Raw genomic sequence first — 16494 nt, forward strand, 5'->3', positions numbered from 1 at the left:
CCCGCATCAGCTTCGCTGCATATTATTTCAAAAGTATCATTGAAATATCCGTTTCATTGCTTCTTCTTCTTTTTTGTTCGTATTGTGCGACTTGGTAAACCTGTAATTAAGAAGAAATTTTATAATTATGATTCATCGAAGCGCCAACACATCGACAAATTCATTTTTGCCGGTTTTTGTTTTGCGCTAATCCTCGAAAACACTTAAAACCCCAAACCACTTATGCAACTCGAATGGATTTTACATTTCATTCGGCTATCGATTAGATTAAAGCATATGATCAATCACAATTTTTTTTGCTCGCATTGTGTATTAACATCATGTTCGATTGTTATAACTATTTATCATCGAACATTTGTTTATTTGAATTCAAACTCAACCAACAATTAAGACATTTTAACATGTTTTTTTTTTCTTGTCGTTTTAAACACGCGTTAATTTGGTGTTAAGCAAACTAAAGAATGCGATGGTTGAGAGGTTGGAAAAAAGAAAAGAATCTACACAAATTGTCTAGTTCTGTCCTTTGGCACAACGAAATTGCTTTATTTTTAGCCGACCATACACCATTCCGTACTATACATACTATATTTACCGTTTTGATTTCATTTTATATTTCTTCGAATCATATGTGTGTGCAAACAAGCGAAATATTTCGTAGTACACCTTGCCGGTTTGTTTGACGTTACCAACGTCACGTTAGCACTGAGGTAGAGACAACTCCAAAAATATATGATAATAAGTTTGCATCTGTCCAATGCGTCATTAAGCAGATACTTTTTGTTCTTTTGCCAAATCATAGTCTCTCTCAAAAACCGAAAGAAGCGAGGTTCACTCACAAATGTTAATATGAACGTATTTTTTTTATTAATAAACCGCAATTTGAATACACACATAATACGAATATAATAATTTTGCCGACAGCAGTGACAAGAGTGTCAGAATGGGCCGGCCCGTACAGGTAACATAAATCGGTTGATACAATTACCGCTTCGTTTGAAAAGATGAAAACGACTCAGCAATAAAAAGAAATGAAAACAAAGCGCTACCGAACATATGAACACTTGTTCTTAGCTCTTCGTTCAGTTTGGCCTTTTAAATGACAAACTCATCGGCGACGAGTTGCAAATGATTATTATGCCCACCGCGGTCACAGAACATAGGTTATCAACAGACATCATTCGGTCGAATTAAGCGAAATTATTTAGTAATTTATGTGAATGGCCGATGTCGCAATCGGTATGTGTGCCGCAATCGGTAACGCACCGCACAAACCAACGAGAAAATAAAACAATCACATGCACTTCATTTTCCGTTAATTTAAAATTAAATATATTGCTAATGAAGGTCTTTTGGATCAAATCACCGTTGAACCGTATACATATACGGACGAAATCTGACTTTTGTGTCGAATCTAAATTTCGAAATCATTGCAAACACAAGAAAATGTTGCATTTTGTAAGATTGGCAATAATTTATTCGAATTAGTGCTAATTTCACGAATATACTTTGTTTGCAGCATGCATTTTGCACAATGCACTCGATTTGATTTAAAACGACAAAAAGTGAATTGATGATATCAACATGTTCAACAGATAGAATGATGACAATTAAATAAAAACATACACAGTGGTTTTCTTTGGCTTTCAACAAAAAGCAACGTTGGTTTTGATGTGAAAAACCATTGCTGTTCACTTCTTGACACATCAATTTAAGATGTAAAGTACGCGGCAACGAACTGAATAATTCGTGTCTTTGATCATTCGAAGATATGCACGAAATTCATTTCAAACACCATTCATTTCGCTTTTGTAACCTCTTTTCTCTTTTTTTTATTCCTGCATTCTTTTGTATATTAATTTATGGTTGCTTCCTGATCTGTGCAGCAGAGAGAGCAAATCGTACTGTAGAAAATTATGTTGTGGCATTAAATACAGTAGCGAAATGAAAACGATCGAGTGAGTCTTTTCTTGCAATCGGATTGCAAAGTGAAAGAAAACGAAAGACATGATTATGCAAAGAAAAGTCTTATAAATTAAGCGACGAACATGACGAAAAGGGGAAAAAATGACGATGTGCAAACACACACACACACACGTAGAATCAATGTTAAATAGAAGAAAAGCAGATCATGTTTAGTTGTTGGCTGAAGAACCAACAAATCAGTAAAAGGTGCAACTTGTTCACCGCATTGAACCCATTCTAAATGACTGCTATAATCTGTTTTAATCATAATTATTATAACCAAGAAAATAAAATAATATCTATGATATTTCATATCTATCTGCTCAGGAAGGCATAGAACGCGGGAGAAGAGAGAGAGGGAGAGAGGAGAGAGTAGTAGTTGTGGTAATCGATGTGACGCACAACCTTGTGCTTTGGCATTGGATAAATTTCACATCGGTTAAATGTGTGATGTGAAAACAATTGACTGTGAATACAGCCGGCACACCAAACAACAACTATCATCATCTATTAACTACCGGTAAATATCCAAGCATGATCGGTGCAAATAGTAAACACATCGACAGTCCGGCTTTATCATTAAAAAAATGCACTTGCACTTGGTTCTAATGGGTGTATGTGTGTGCGCTCGCGCGCGCCTTCATCGCACAATGCAATATTATTTGGATACTTGCTCGATTCGTTGGCCGTGATTAAAACACTGAATATATGAAAAAGCACACAAAAGAAGCAATGCGATCACAGCACAACAACACATTAAACAACAACAAATTAAAAAAAAAAACGATAACAACAGCAATCAAAGAAATGGAAGAGAAGCAGAACGATGGAAAGCGCGCACACACTCAATGTAAGGTCGCTAACACGCTTGCGACATCACAATCCAAACAGTTTGCGTTTTTTTGTACTCTCTTCTGTTTCATTTGTTCTGTCGATGATGATGATGACGGCGACGACGACCGCGATGAAGTGGAAGAGAAGCGTATGTGAAAGAGCATGCGAACCGCTCTCGCTGCTCTCTAAGGTTTCACCAAGTGAGTGAATGCTACTGTTAGTGGTATGTTGCAGAACCAGCCAGTTGTACGTAAACCACAATCATAGCGAATATTTTATAGATATAAGCGATCATTCAAACCGATTCACCGATTCATTATTCTTTCGTTCATTGCGTTGAATAGACGTACCGGCCCAGCCAGTCAGCCAGCCATCCAGCCAAACTTGGAAAGAAACAACGAAAGAGAAAACCAACGCACCAACGATCCCCATTCAGCAAACACAATTTGTGCGCATTTCCCATTTGAAAACGGATCGATTGATCGACCAAACCGAATGACCGATAGTGAATCAAGAACATTACCAAAATTCAATAATAACGCAAAATTTTGTTTTCTTTTCAATTTTTCAATTTTGTCCCGTTAATTTCAAAGGAAATTTTTTCGAGGAAGAAAAAAAAAAACAATTTGTGAAAAAGTGTTTGGTTTCAACTGATGTAAAATATAGAAACAGATTGTGATAAGTGAAAATTAAATTGGTTTATCACAAACGACAATTTATCAATTCACGGAGGTTGTTTTGAAATCAGCAAGAGGTAAATTATATGCATATTTTTGTCAACATTTTTACGTTAATTGTCCATTTAATAAAAACAAATATAATTGAAAAATGTTCATGCTGCGAACTCACCGCAAAAAAAAATTAAATAACATCGTTAAATAAATATAAAATATTTGAATATGATATGCACAAACAAGCAACAAAAAAAAAGCGAACGTAGCGAAGTGCAATGACAAATTAAATGAAGTGTGGAAACTATTTAGAGACATTTTTTTTATCTTACTTTAGATAAAAGTTGATTTAATCAGAAATATACCGTCGCCCGTTGTGGCAAAAAAAGGCTATTTAAATGGTGCATCGAACTGTACAAGCAAATGGTACTCAATGTTAATATTGGAATAATGAAGAAGAAAATAAAAATTGTGCACATTTATCTTGATTGCTCATAAGAAGTACATTGTAAGACATTTTGCCAATGCCAATTTCAAACTCTCTTTAATAAATTTGTTCACGCATTCGAAAGAGAACTTTAAACGGTGGATTTTGTTTTGCAAGTGCTTCTATACTTTGGTCATCGTAAGGTGGTAATATTTCATGAAAAGTTTTATTCGTTCTCAAATTCAATGCAAATGCACACATATGATTTCAATCTCCAAACACTGAATGCATACACAAATGCTGTTCACTCAGCAGGCAGTTATCATAAAATTTTACGATTTTTATTACGGATTTCATTAGGCATACACACACACACACATTCTTTGCGCAATCACAATCAAATAAATGAATTCGCATTTATTCATTTTTAAATAGACACATCTGCATTAAGTCAAATGTATAATATTTTTGATGGCTGAACGCAGCCTATCAGCAACGCTCACACAAAATTCATTCTGGCTTGTATATTGATTGTCGAAACTGTACCGAAACCTGATTTAATAATGAAAAATATGTGTAAATTAAATGGAAATGGTTGTTAATTCAATTTTTATTGGTATTTTACAAACGAAAAAACGACAAAATCGTCTACACAAAATGAGAACAAATGAGCAATCGCGGTAATTTCAACACAAACCGATCTATTTCTAGATCAACTTATTTATGGTTTTCTTCTATTAAAATGAGAGCAAACTTATAATCCTAAAGTCGTCGACGAATGAAAAACCGCATGCAGAATGTATTTTTTATTTTATCAGTGACTTGTGCTGATCAATGTTTGGTTCACAGCATGTTCGTTTCCACATATGGAATAGCACGAAATTTTCCTGTTTTGTCACTAGTATGGAAAATGCACGAATTGTTGAATTCATTGTGTCGACCGGCAGGCCCGCCTGCATACCTGCGATCGCCGGCACAATGCAATTTGGCGGTAGCAAAAAAAATTTAGCGAATTAAATTTAATTGGTTCACAGCACACAAATTCAAATCAAGCGGTCCCAAAAGAAAAGCCACACAATCAAAACACATTCGAAAATATGTAATCCTTTTCCAAGAGATTTTTTCTCTTTTTTCATTTCATCTTTGTATTATTCTCTATTTCTAATTATATTATGATTGTTTGCATTGGGCGCACATTCATTCGTACTGATTCTTTTTGCACGGAAAACTAAAGTGCATGAGAATGGTATCGGTTACACAATGAATAAAAAAAAGCAGTTTAGAAATGAGCGTCCAAACGTTTATTGTATGCATATATTTTTTTTCTCCTCTCGATTCACCGCACACTCAGCCAAGGCCCAATGGAAAAAGAAAGAGAACCACAGCAAAAAAATTAACGAAAAGGAAACGAAACGCCTGCATGATACATGCCAATCGCTTATGTTATTAACCATTCTTGCTAGCTATTCATAGGCCAATTGTAACAACAACAAAAATGCATCGTAGCATAGATTTTTTTTTTCGCTACTCACTCTTTCGACAGATAGAAAAACAACGGCTTTGTAGACGCTTGGACATTCGAATAGCGCGAGAAAAATGTCGCATTCAATTTAATTTATGAAATTTAAAACCAATGTGAAATCACTGGTTTTTCAGTTTCAATTCATTTCGAAAGAAGACGAACATTCAGTTTCTATGATGATCGAAGCGATACAATAGGCCGTACACCTCTTGCGCTTGTCTAGCTTCATCTTCAACGTGTATGCACATATATTTTTGCTATAATTTATTCACTTTTCTCATCGCTTTTTAATGAAACATAATAATATATTTTGTTGTGAAGTGAGAAAGAGAGACTCGTAATGAAATACGTAACCAGTGCCATCTTCAACTGAATCTCAATGAAGTGACTGTGAAATTGCGACCAAGAAATAGATTAGAATTGTCGATGCCTGCAATGAAAACGATCCAAATGCCCCAGAGTGTCGTTGAATTCTCAGTTTTTTTTTATTATTTAGGTCCTGTTTTTATAGATGTGTATTGTATGCATGGATCGTTTGTTAATGTATTAATACACAATTGCATTTTTTTTTGTTCGTTCAAATGCGGCTATTTTTAGACATCGTCATACGAAACCATTCGATTATTAATATTCATTGGCCGAGTAAGTGATCGTCTTCAGACACAAACAGTGGAAAAACAATCACTCTATTGCATTTGCAATCGTGTTGACGCCGTGTAAACCAGAAAAGATCAATATATAGCGATAGTTTGTGACATTGATTCGAAAGCACGAACTTGATCATTTCTTATGCACAGAATGAAGTTGCTGGGAATCACACTCATTAATCATGTTCAAAATGTAAACAACATTCTTTAGCCAGGGTTCTTTTTCCTTATATTCATTCCCAGTCAAGTCAACTTTGGATGCATTCGAATAGAATACAATGAAATTGGGTTGATAGGCTCATTGATTCTCCAAAGTATGTGGAATATTTTCATGAATCACAATGAAAAAAAATGGGAGTGAAACAGACAATCGTGCGAATATGCTTACGGTTGTATTATTATTGTTCAATAAAACTGTTTCTATAATAAAATAAGTATCTATTTCAATCGAACACTTTCCACTGGAAATTAACTCAATACCGTCTGAAAATGGCATTTGTGCAGATTTACTGGCCATTGAGCATTTGCCTATGAATAACTCTATTTAAGCATCTAATCATGATTTTCAAGCGAGAGATATTGATTTGACGAAAAAAAAAACTCCCCTTCGGCTCTGTTTCATTTCACCAATTGAAATGCCATAATTCATGCAGAAAATTTATTTATTTTGCCCATTCAATAAAAAAAGACTATAAACTGAAGCGATTCGTATTCGCGTGCCTGATTGAAATTTAGAAATTGGAGCGGTTCACAAGATGAAATTCCAATGAAAATTATAAATATGGTGTGCTTATGCCGAAGCGTTAATATTGTTCCAAAGGCATTTTGCCATAAAGTCAAAGCTAGTTGGTGGCGTGCATTTGAAATATGTGCATTCCTAAATGGCAAACGGAACATCGACAATGAACGATCTTTAACAACTGCACACTGTGTAAAATGCCTTCTTTAAAATGAATTATACTATGCCGAAAAAATATGTAACGGCTTACTTCCTCGTTCAATCGAATGGCCATTGTTTCAATATTTCTCGGTCACTTTGAACAATACACAGACCTACAAATGCAACAAAAGAGAAATGATTTAGATGGGAAATACATGGACGTAATTGACACTGGCATATTCGTGCCGGCAACCATAATTCATTTGAATGAATTTGGCGAATGAAAGTTGATGAGATTTGCCAATCGATTTTGGCGATCAAATTCCCATTTTCCACCATCGAATTTGGAATTTTATTCCAATCGCAATCCTCCGGCATTTGGAAACAGCTCATTGTTGCATTTTTGATCTTGATGAATTTTTATGCCACTCTTCAGAAGCAAATACAGCGCCATATAGACACGCATAACGTGCCAATAGTGATAAGCGCACAAGTTTGGTCGAGTAGTACCGCAAACGAATCGAATCGGGTTGGACGCAAGCCCAAAGCACATGTGCCGATAGATCTGTGTGCGGAATATTAAATACGATAATCATCTATTGAATTCATTAGTGTTTTTTCACAACGGTTATTTTTCGATGCATTATGTGATACAGCATCCGATCACTAGGCTTTTGAGCACGCTTTTGCGCACGCTTATTTTTCGGATCGTCTTACAACTTTTCTCTCTCTCTCTCTCTCTCTCTCTCTCGTTCTTTCTTTTTATCTGGTTCGATACCGATACACATATTGTGAATTATCCACTGTTTTTTTGTGTGACTCAAAAACACTTATTCGATTTCATGGATTGTACAGTTACTCATCGCGGCCAGAAAATACATTGTATGCTTGACTTATTTAATTCTTGCAATTTTCAGTTCGTTTGTCTATGTGTTCGTTTTTTTTCTTTTTCATTTCATTCATATTTGTCCGATTTATGTATTCATGGCATGGCATAAAAAATTCGGTCACGCTCCTTCACAGCCGGATAACAAAAGGCCAACTTATAAAAGTGCAACGCTCACTTGTGTTCGCCATCAATGCAATATCTGTTTAATCTTTCCGCTATTGTTGACGATGCACAAATATTAAGTGAGATTGTGTTCACCACAAACAATGTTCGTTGGTTTTGTTAATTGGCTTCAAGTGCTGGCGATTTTATTTTATTAGAAAAATGACTTGAGAATTTTTGGCAAATGACCTGTTATTATTATCCTGACCGAGCGATATAAATCAAAACTTCCTTCTTTAATTCAATTCAGTTGGGGGGAGGTGTTTCGTTAACAAGAAGCGATGTACATCTTCAATTTAGTGCCCACAGTATTTCTTTTTTCTTCTTCAGCTAGTCATATGTTTTGCATTGCATGTTTTATTTGATGCACCGAATGACGTTGATGAAGACATTTAATGATGATGAAAAATTAATGTCTTTTCACCGGATATTCTTCGGATTGAATCCTCTTTGCGCACGCGTAAATGATTCTCTTATTTTTCTGCTTGAATAAATTAAGCAGCGCGTACAAACGAAAAACGAAATGATTTTCATTTTGAATGGAAATGAGTTGGGATTTATTTATTCTTCTTTGTTTGGAGATGGTATTCACTTTGGAAATGTCAATCAAATGCAAAAAGGAACACATTGGCAAAGTGTGAAAAATGTTCATTAGCTATCATTTGCGCGAAGCATTTAATGCGAATGCCAAAACCAAGAGATAAATGACACCAATTAGTCCGGTTAATATATTCGCATTCGCGCAACTTTGGTGCAATGCAGCAACAGTGTGTCGCCGGCGATTGAATGTAAACCACATTGTGTCGATCTTTCAAATGGCCGATAATTATGAATGCGGCTACTAACAACAACGGCCAAAATGTGTGCGCGCACATTTCAATGCATTCAAATCAACTGCACACTCCTTCAGTTGGAGCAGCACATACTCGACACTGAACAAAAATAATAATAATAATAATCTCAAGTCATTCATTCTTTTGGCATCTCGGGCTTATACGCACAAATACACTTTATCATTTCAAGTGAATATTCGTAAATTGCTGTGTGCACACGTTTGTTTTGTATTGACACACAAAAAAAACAACAAATAAATGAAATGAAGCCATTGGCTTCGAGTTTGAAGAAATGTTTTCAACTCGATGACAATTACCGGCATTGCTCTTCACCTTGTACACCAGTTCTTCTTTTTTTTCTTTCATTCTCTCGGTCGTTGTGTGTTTTATTTTTCATTGCACATTTTTTTTACTGTTCATTTGGATTTTCTCTTTTAATAAACGCCATCGAGCGATTACGAAGCTCATTTATTTGAATCGACGAAAGAAACAAAACGAAACCAAAAGAGGAAGAGAGAAAAGAGAGCTCATGTGCGCCGCAGCCAACGACTTTGAAAATCCATATGGTGAATATTTGAGTTAAGCAACACGGCGACGATCGCAACGACGACGACGATGAAACGAGAAGCCTATCAGTACCATGTCAAACACTTGTCTACGCTCATCGTACATGGTGTCAATTAGTTTATTCTATTACGGCGATTTAAACAAGCACAAATATTTGTCAATTGATTTTTTTTTTTGTTCGATTTTCTTCATCTCATTCTTTTTACATTCGTCGCATTTGTTTCTATCGATTTGCAACTAACGAATTAAATGTGTGTTTGTAGCATTTTTTTCTCTCACTCTTAATGTTCGGCATGCAAAGGAGAGAAAGATTTCATTTGCAACGGTCGATGTCGATACGAGTTTGGTGTTAATGGCGAACCGATGTAATTCCTGAAACTTACATGCATACAAACACACAATTGACATACATTCTTTGCCAAGTTTCGTCACAGTTAATTTGTTTAATCAAGTCAACAACCAAACGATAAAAAGAAATATGTATGCAAACGCCATGCGGGGGAGACGAGAAGCGGACTTATAATATGTGGACAAATAAAACAAAAATAGGTTAATCAAAATTCGGATATGGTAGATACTCTACACTCCGTCTCCATAGAATACACTCAATATTTTATTCATTTGCACAAATTCTTTCGCATTTTGTCAAATGCCGTTCACAAGCATTTCGTATGTCGTTTGAACTCTTGTTGGCGATGCGCAATGAATACTAATCAAAGCAAAGATGATCGTTTCGTTTCGTTTTTGGCAAAAAGTCATCGATTTTAAATTCCAAAAACGATTTTTCGTTGACTTTCTGATTGCTCGAAATAATCAGAGAGATGAAGAGGGAAGGAGGGAAGAAGAGAGAGAGGGAAGGAGAGAGAGAGAAAGTAAAATAACGTAGTCAAAATGAATCTATTTCAGCCGGTTAGAACTGTCGATCGCGTTCGGGCTGGCTTGCAAATATTCATCAGAATGTATTTGTTTATCACGTGATATGCCCGAATGGAATTTAAAATGTTGCATTTTCTCATTCGCCATTTCCCAGCGATGACGGAAATTAACTCATAAATCTACTTGATAATTATTAGAAAAGTCCACAGTAACCATTGAAAATGCTACTTTGTTTCTGTCTCGTCTCCATTTGTTTTGTTCCCTTTTGTTTCTTTCCTGAATTAACATTGTGCAATTACGAAACAACACAAACCCACATAATTATGCTTGATTCATTTGATTATTCTTTAAAAAAAATACCAAAGACATAAACCTCCGGTTTGTTAAACTCTTCTGAAATGTGTGTATTCTAATTAGTTACTGGAGGCTAAGCAAAATATATGCGCGCTATAAAGATATTTCCAAACGCAACTACAAATCAACAGAGTCAACAATGTAACTTTTATGTTAGACAACGCAATAAAAAAAGGCCGCTTCGTGCATTTTACACACAAACACATATCATACGATTGATGGACGTCATTTCGTTACACTTCCATAATTAATTGTTCTATATTCAAATTGATTTCGTTTTCAATGAGTGTTTTCCCATCCATTCTACGCGGCTCATTCAGGCGATGCTGGGACAAAGGGAAAGAGAAAGATAAAAAACAGATATCATTTACTATAGAACAATAATGAAAAAACGTACTTAAATCCTTAGATTAAATGATCGCCCATCAACTTTCCAAGATCACAATAAACGCTCTTGTTTTATTTATGTCAGTTTATCTTTTCTTCTATTTAATTCGAATTCTTAACTTTTATTTTATTTTAATCGCCTTAATCAGCTTACCGTTTATCATTCAGTTTAACACTATTTTCGATTTGTCGAGTGAAACCGATTCATTTTCTTGCATTACACATTGTGTTTGAATACAATGAAACAAAACAAAACAAAATAGAGATATCGATTTTGATCTGTTGTTCGATTAACAATTCGATTTAATGGCGGCCACCTGTTAAATTGTAAAACAGCATGCATTCTCAAAAGCTCATAACGTAACGAAAGAGTTAGAAAAAAATTAACGCTACTGAAAAGTGAAATGAATGAAAACAAAACAAAACTATGCGAAAAATATGCGTTCTCATCAGCGACTTCATTCAACGGATGCAAATTTAAAATGAGATCAACGTGAATGCGTACGATCAACACCAGATAAAAAGGTGTGCTTTTGTAAAATTGACCGAAAAACATTTTTTTTAACATGAATGTTCACAACTAACGGAATTTCGGAAACGGAACGATACGAATTGAAAGTTATACACATTTAACACAGTCGTTCCAATTGTTCTCAGACGAAGAAAAGAAAAAAAATGGTATAAAAATTGGTGTGATCGTAACATTTGCATAATTTACGAGTATGTTTTGTGTATGCTCATTGCTCATATAAATGATAGCTGAATGGTATTTATATTTGTGATCTCGAAACGATTTGCAAAACAATGAAAAAAATAAATAAATGTTTGAAACTATAATCCATCGAGTATTTAGCGTTGGAAGAAGCTCATTGAAAGTGGATCGCACGTTCTTTCCTCAGCTGCTAACTGGTTCAATGTTGGGACTTTCGACCTCTGGTTGTGTCAACGATGTACGCATTTCTTGTTTGACGAGTTATTCGCGCGCGATTCCAGAAATTAGGATTTAATCAACGGACTGGGACAATTTAATTACATAATTATAGATTCGCCACTATATTCTCAACACCTTAACAATATGTGTGAGATAAAAACAAGTGCGCATCGCGCGCACGTACTACAGAAAATGCACTACACACACCACAAAAACGGCTGTGTGTTCAATCGTTCATTGTGAACACAGTGTCATTATTAAATCATTAAATGTTCAGAGTGCTTCATATCGGCTCGACATTGTTGTGAACAAGTGTTAAAAAATTTCGATTGGATTCCATTCAATGCAAGCAGCCTGAAGCAGGCTACTGGTCGATCGGTTATAAATAGATCGATTTTCATGGGCCCCAGGCAACGCCACGGACATTGTTGTAGCGTTTGAATTATTATAAATAATATGCGAAAACATCAATGGAACTCCACCACATTGGATTTCGATGATCGAACCGTTTAGCCACATAATTTGCTTTTCTATTTAATTCCATGTGCAATTTCGATGAGAGAAAAAATGATAAAAACTGGTAAAATTTCTACACGAAGATTTATTATTCGCATTTTAAGCATATTTGTTCATGATTATCGTTTCACACATCGTTTGCAATGGGTCAGTGCGCGGCACACTAGTGTTGTGCACAGACCACAATATGCCAAAAGCACGGCAAGAATGTGCTCATTGAATTGAAATTGGTCGAACAATTATATGGTATGAATTCTTTATCACCACTTGATAAGACTGCGTTTACAACAGCGTTTTTTTTTCGTTTGTGTTTTGTTTCAATGCGTAAATTCAATAAATCGATTACACCAACAAACAAATGATCGACAACAAGCAAGTATGAAAAAAAAACCCGGAGAATTTGAAGAAAAAACCAAGCAAGAGCCAAACGAACACTTTAATTGCATCGATAAAACAATTCACATAAAATCCCTCATTCACAGCATTCAGTATAAGGTGAATAGTGTAACTGGTTAACAATTCTTCGTCGTTTGACTTTAAATTGTCCAATTGAACGTTTTACTCTTGCTTTTTTGCCATTCTCTCGTTCATTCTTTGTCGTTAACAAGACAAAATTCGATGGCAAATTATATGTTTAACCGATTTATTGAATAGCAACAACAACAACAAAAAGCCAACGGAAGAATCAACACATTTGTTGATTGTGTGTGTATTGTGTCTTGATACCAAAGACTAAACTGTGATTTGTTCAGACAACAAAAGAAAATCAATAAAAATCTGCTTCTAAATGAGATTTTCATCGCCTTTGTCCAAGCGATTGACACACAGAGAGAGAGAGAGAACAGCAAAGAGGCGTCAACAAAAATGAGGTTAAATTTTTTTTACAAATTAAGATAATAAAAAAGCTAAGACAAAACGAACCAAAAAAAAGTATGCGGCACGGAACAAAAAGTACAAATAAATCTCAAAGAGACTGGAAAAAGAAGCACAAAAAAAGAATGCGATTCACAAACAAATGAAATGTAAATAGCGGTTGTTTTAAAGTGAAAACTGAAGCCGACATGATGCAAAGCGTTGCGTGTAAATGCTTGATAAATTGTTGGGAATTATAAGACTGTCGTTTAAATCTCAACAAAAATAGAATGGTCACTTGGCGCTTCGAGAAAGAGTATCATCATCATAAACGCATTCACGAAGCACACGCATCGACAACAGCAATAACGCAAATAAACAGACATCGGTTCCAACGTTGAAATACCCAGCGCGCCTAATTGGACCGATATGAACGATTCCATGTTTACAATTGTTTATATATGGGTTATAATACCATTCTTCACTTTGATTTTATCTTTGTTAATCGAAATCAAATCGAATTTTAAGCATGCAGTTAAATCATCAGCTATTTTGTTTACGGTATATTTTTTTGCTCTGTTCACATTGGCTTCTTTGCTTGTTTTTGCCAATCTCTAAAAGTACTACTATGGTCGTCTGCGATTTCACAATGTCATTTCTTTTCATTTTCATTGAATTTTAATTTATTTAATTAAAATATGAACGAAAAAATAGCCGTGCTTTTGCTTTCTACAGAAATGTGTGCGAAACATTCGTTTTTCCCAGGTTTTAATCGATGTGAGAGTGCCTACAAAGAAAATCACCAATTATTTTCTTAATGAATCAAGAATAAGATAGAGAGAGAGAAAGAGAGAGAGAGAGAGAGAAGAACGTTGGGACAATAGGAATATTAAGTGATTTGATAAAAAATAAATTTGAGATATGAATGAAAATGCCCATATTATTCATTCAGAATGCTACCAACACAATACATCGTCATTGAATAATTAAGACATTATGGCCAGTGAGTTGCTACTTCAGTTGTTTTAGCTTTCCACATCGAAAAATACAATTAGTAAATTGTTTATTGGTTATTTCAGTATAAAAAGAAAAATATGAAAATTCATTAATTCAAAGTTAAAACAAATCAAAGATTGGAAAACTTGTAGAAATCTTCATAATTCTTTCTGCAAAATGCACATATTTTTCGCATAATAATAAAATTTTATTATTTATCAAAATCTTATTGAACATTAGTGATTGTAATATTTTAATTAATTATTATTATGCGCTTGGAATGAAAGTAAAAAGCATTCACTTTCCGTCTTTGAAATCGTGGTGAGCAGCACGGAGTGTACTAAAAAGAAAGCAAAATAAATCATTTGCGAAATCACTCGCGATTTCATCAATTAACAAACTATGTACTTCATTTTATCTGCGGTGATTGCTCAAAAGTTTTCTTCCATTCTGGATGGTGCCAAAGCACTTGTAGCAATTTGTGACCTATGTAAAATTAAGGCAAGCATTTTATGGTCATAAATTTCTATTCAATTCAAATTAATCAGTTTAAAAGTAGTAGTATCTATTAAAAAGCACATAAAATTGTCGTAAAATATGTGCTGCACGATATAGATTTTTTTATAGTCGAAAATAGTGAATTGAAATGAACTCTTAGAGATAAACCCTTGCTGCGACTGCGTAAAGAGCTCCAGATAATGAATGAAACGTGGTCGAAACTTTATTCACATTTTGATCGAGAAATCGACGTTTCTTTGGTGGTTTCTCTCAATTTTCAACAATTTCCACTTACAAGCGCATAATCTTCTTACAAAAAATTTAAATTTTCAAAGGTGCTTACAATTTTTATCTGCTTATAATTCAATCGGCCATATATTCGAAGACATTCGTACGTGATTCAAATAAATTAATTTATCCAAATTATTGTCTATATTCATTTGTCATTCGAATACAAAGCACGAATGTCGAAATAAAAAAGAAACAAGAAACGAACAAATAAACCATCAACGAGAAATGTGATTTATGGATATTCACAGCCACGGGTTAAATAGTAGGCATATATCAACGGCATTTTAAAAACCAGGCAAAGTGAATGGTCATTTGGAACAAAATACATGTCATGCATAAGTTAAATAGAACATATTCTTCTTTTTGCATACGTTTATTTGCACATCGGGTTAATGTTCTATATTTTAAAATTTCATACTTGATGAATCGGCATTCGCGTGTGCTTATGTGCGGTTAGAAACAGTAGCAAAATTAAATTATACTGGATTTGCATTATACCGGAAATTATTAGTAAAAGTAAATTCGACCCCTTGGGCTATTTGTGAAGCATCGCGTAGTAGAAAATTTTCTCATTGACTAGTCATTGGATTGGATTTTGAACAAAAAAATATATATATTTTCAATCGATCGACAGCACAAGCTAACGAAAAACACCTCAGGCAATATTCATCAAAAAATAAAGTAAACATTATTGAATATAGAGAAAAAAGAACTCTCAATTAGCCAAAGAATATATCATCTCAACTGTTGAATGATTTCTCATAATAAAAAATGAAACAAAAAGATTGAGAATGAAATAAACGTATGTTCTCTGGCTGGGTGTTTGCTCTGTTAATGCATTTGATGTGCAAGTTTTGTTCAGCCTCTGCATAATGAATTATTCATAGAGTACATAAAAATTTATTTACCATTCGCAATGTGAGCCGTTCATTTTATTAGCAATAATTACTCCATTTTTCATGTAGCCATTTGATTTCGGTGATCTTGAATAATTACCGCTCTTTATCTAAGAATTCTTGCGTTTTGTTTTGTTTTGTTCTTTCAATGCGTGGACACACTGTCCAATGTAGTTGATTGCAATTTTTCTTGTTACGGGTGGTAATCATATATAAAAATTTATTTATAACACAAAAGCGTATTGTAAATTATTACTAATTGGCGTATTGCTATCATTTTTATGCGCCAATGTAAGAATAAAGGAAAATCAGATTTATTCACTTCATTGTAAATTAAAACACTAGAAAAATGGTCAAGATTTGAGAACAACAAAAACGTCATACAAAAACACAACACGCATAATTATTAAAATTATCGCGTAGTATTTCATTTTAAAACGGGAGATTGTCTTCATACTCTCTCTCTCTCTCTCTCTCTCTCTCTCTCTCTCTCTCTCTCTCTC

The 16494-nt window shown here is 34.4% G+C and overlaps 1 protein-coding gene across 1 annotated transcript in view; it reads left to right on the top strand.

The window, feature by feature from the left end:
• The first annotated feature begins 3031 nt into the window (after positions 1-3031).
• Positions 3032-16494, top strand: part of LOC116341020 (extensin) — a 26694-nt gene continuing 13231 nt past the window's right edge. The window contains exon 1 of the mRNA XM_031767850.1: positions 3032-3550. The gene's annotated coding sequence lies outside the window, so the exon portion shown is untranslated. The remainder of the gene's footprint in view (positions 3551-16494) is intronic.

The sequence above is a fragment of the Contarinia nasturtii genome, unplaced genomic scaffold (genome assembly GCF_009176525.2).
Source record: "Contarinia nasturtii isolate CC-2019 unplaced genomic scaffold, AAFC_CNas_1.1 Cnas_scaffold_695, whole genome shotgun sequence".
Classification (NCBI taxonomy): Eukaryota; Metazoa; Arthropoda; class Insecta; order Diptera; family Cecidomyiidae; genus Contarinia; species Contarinia nasturtii.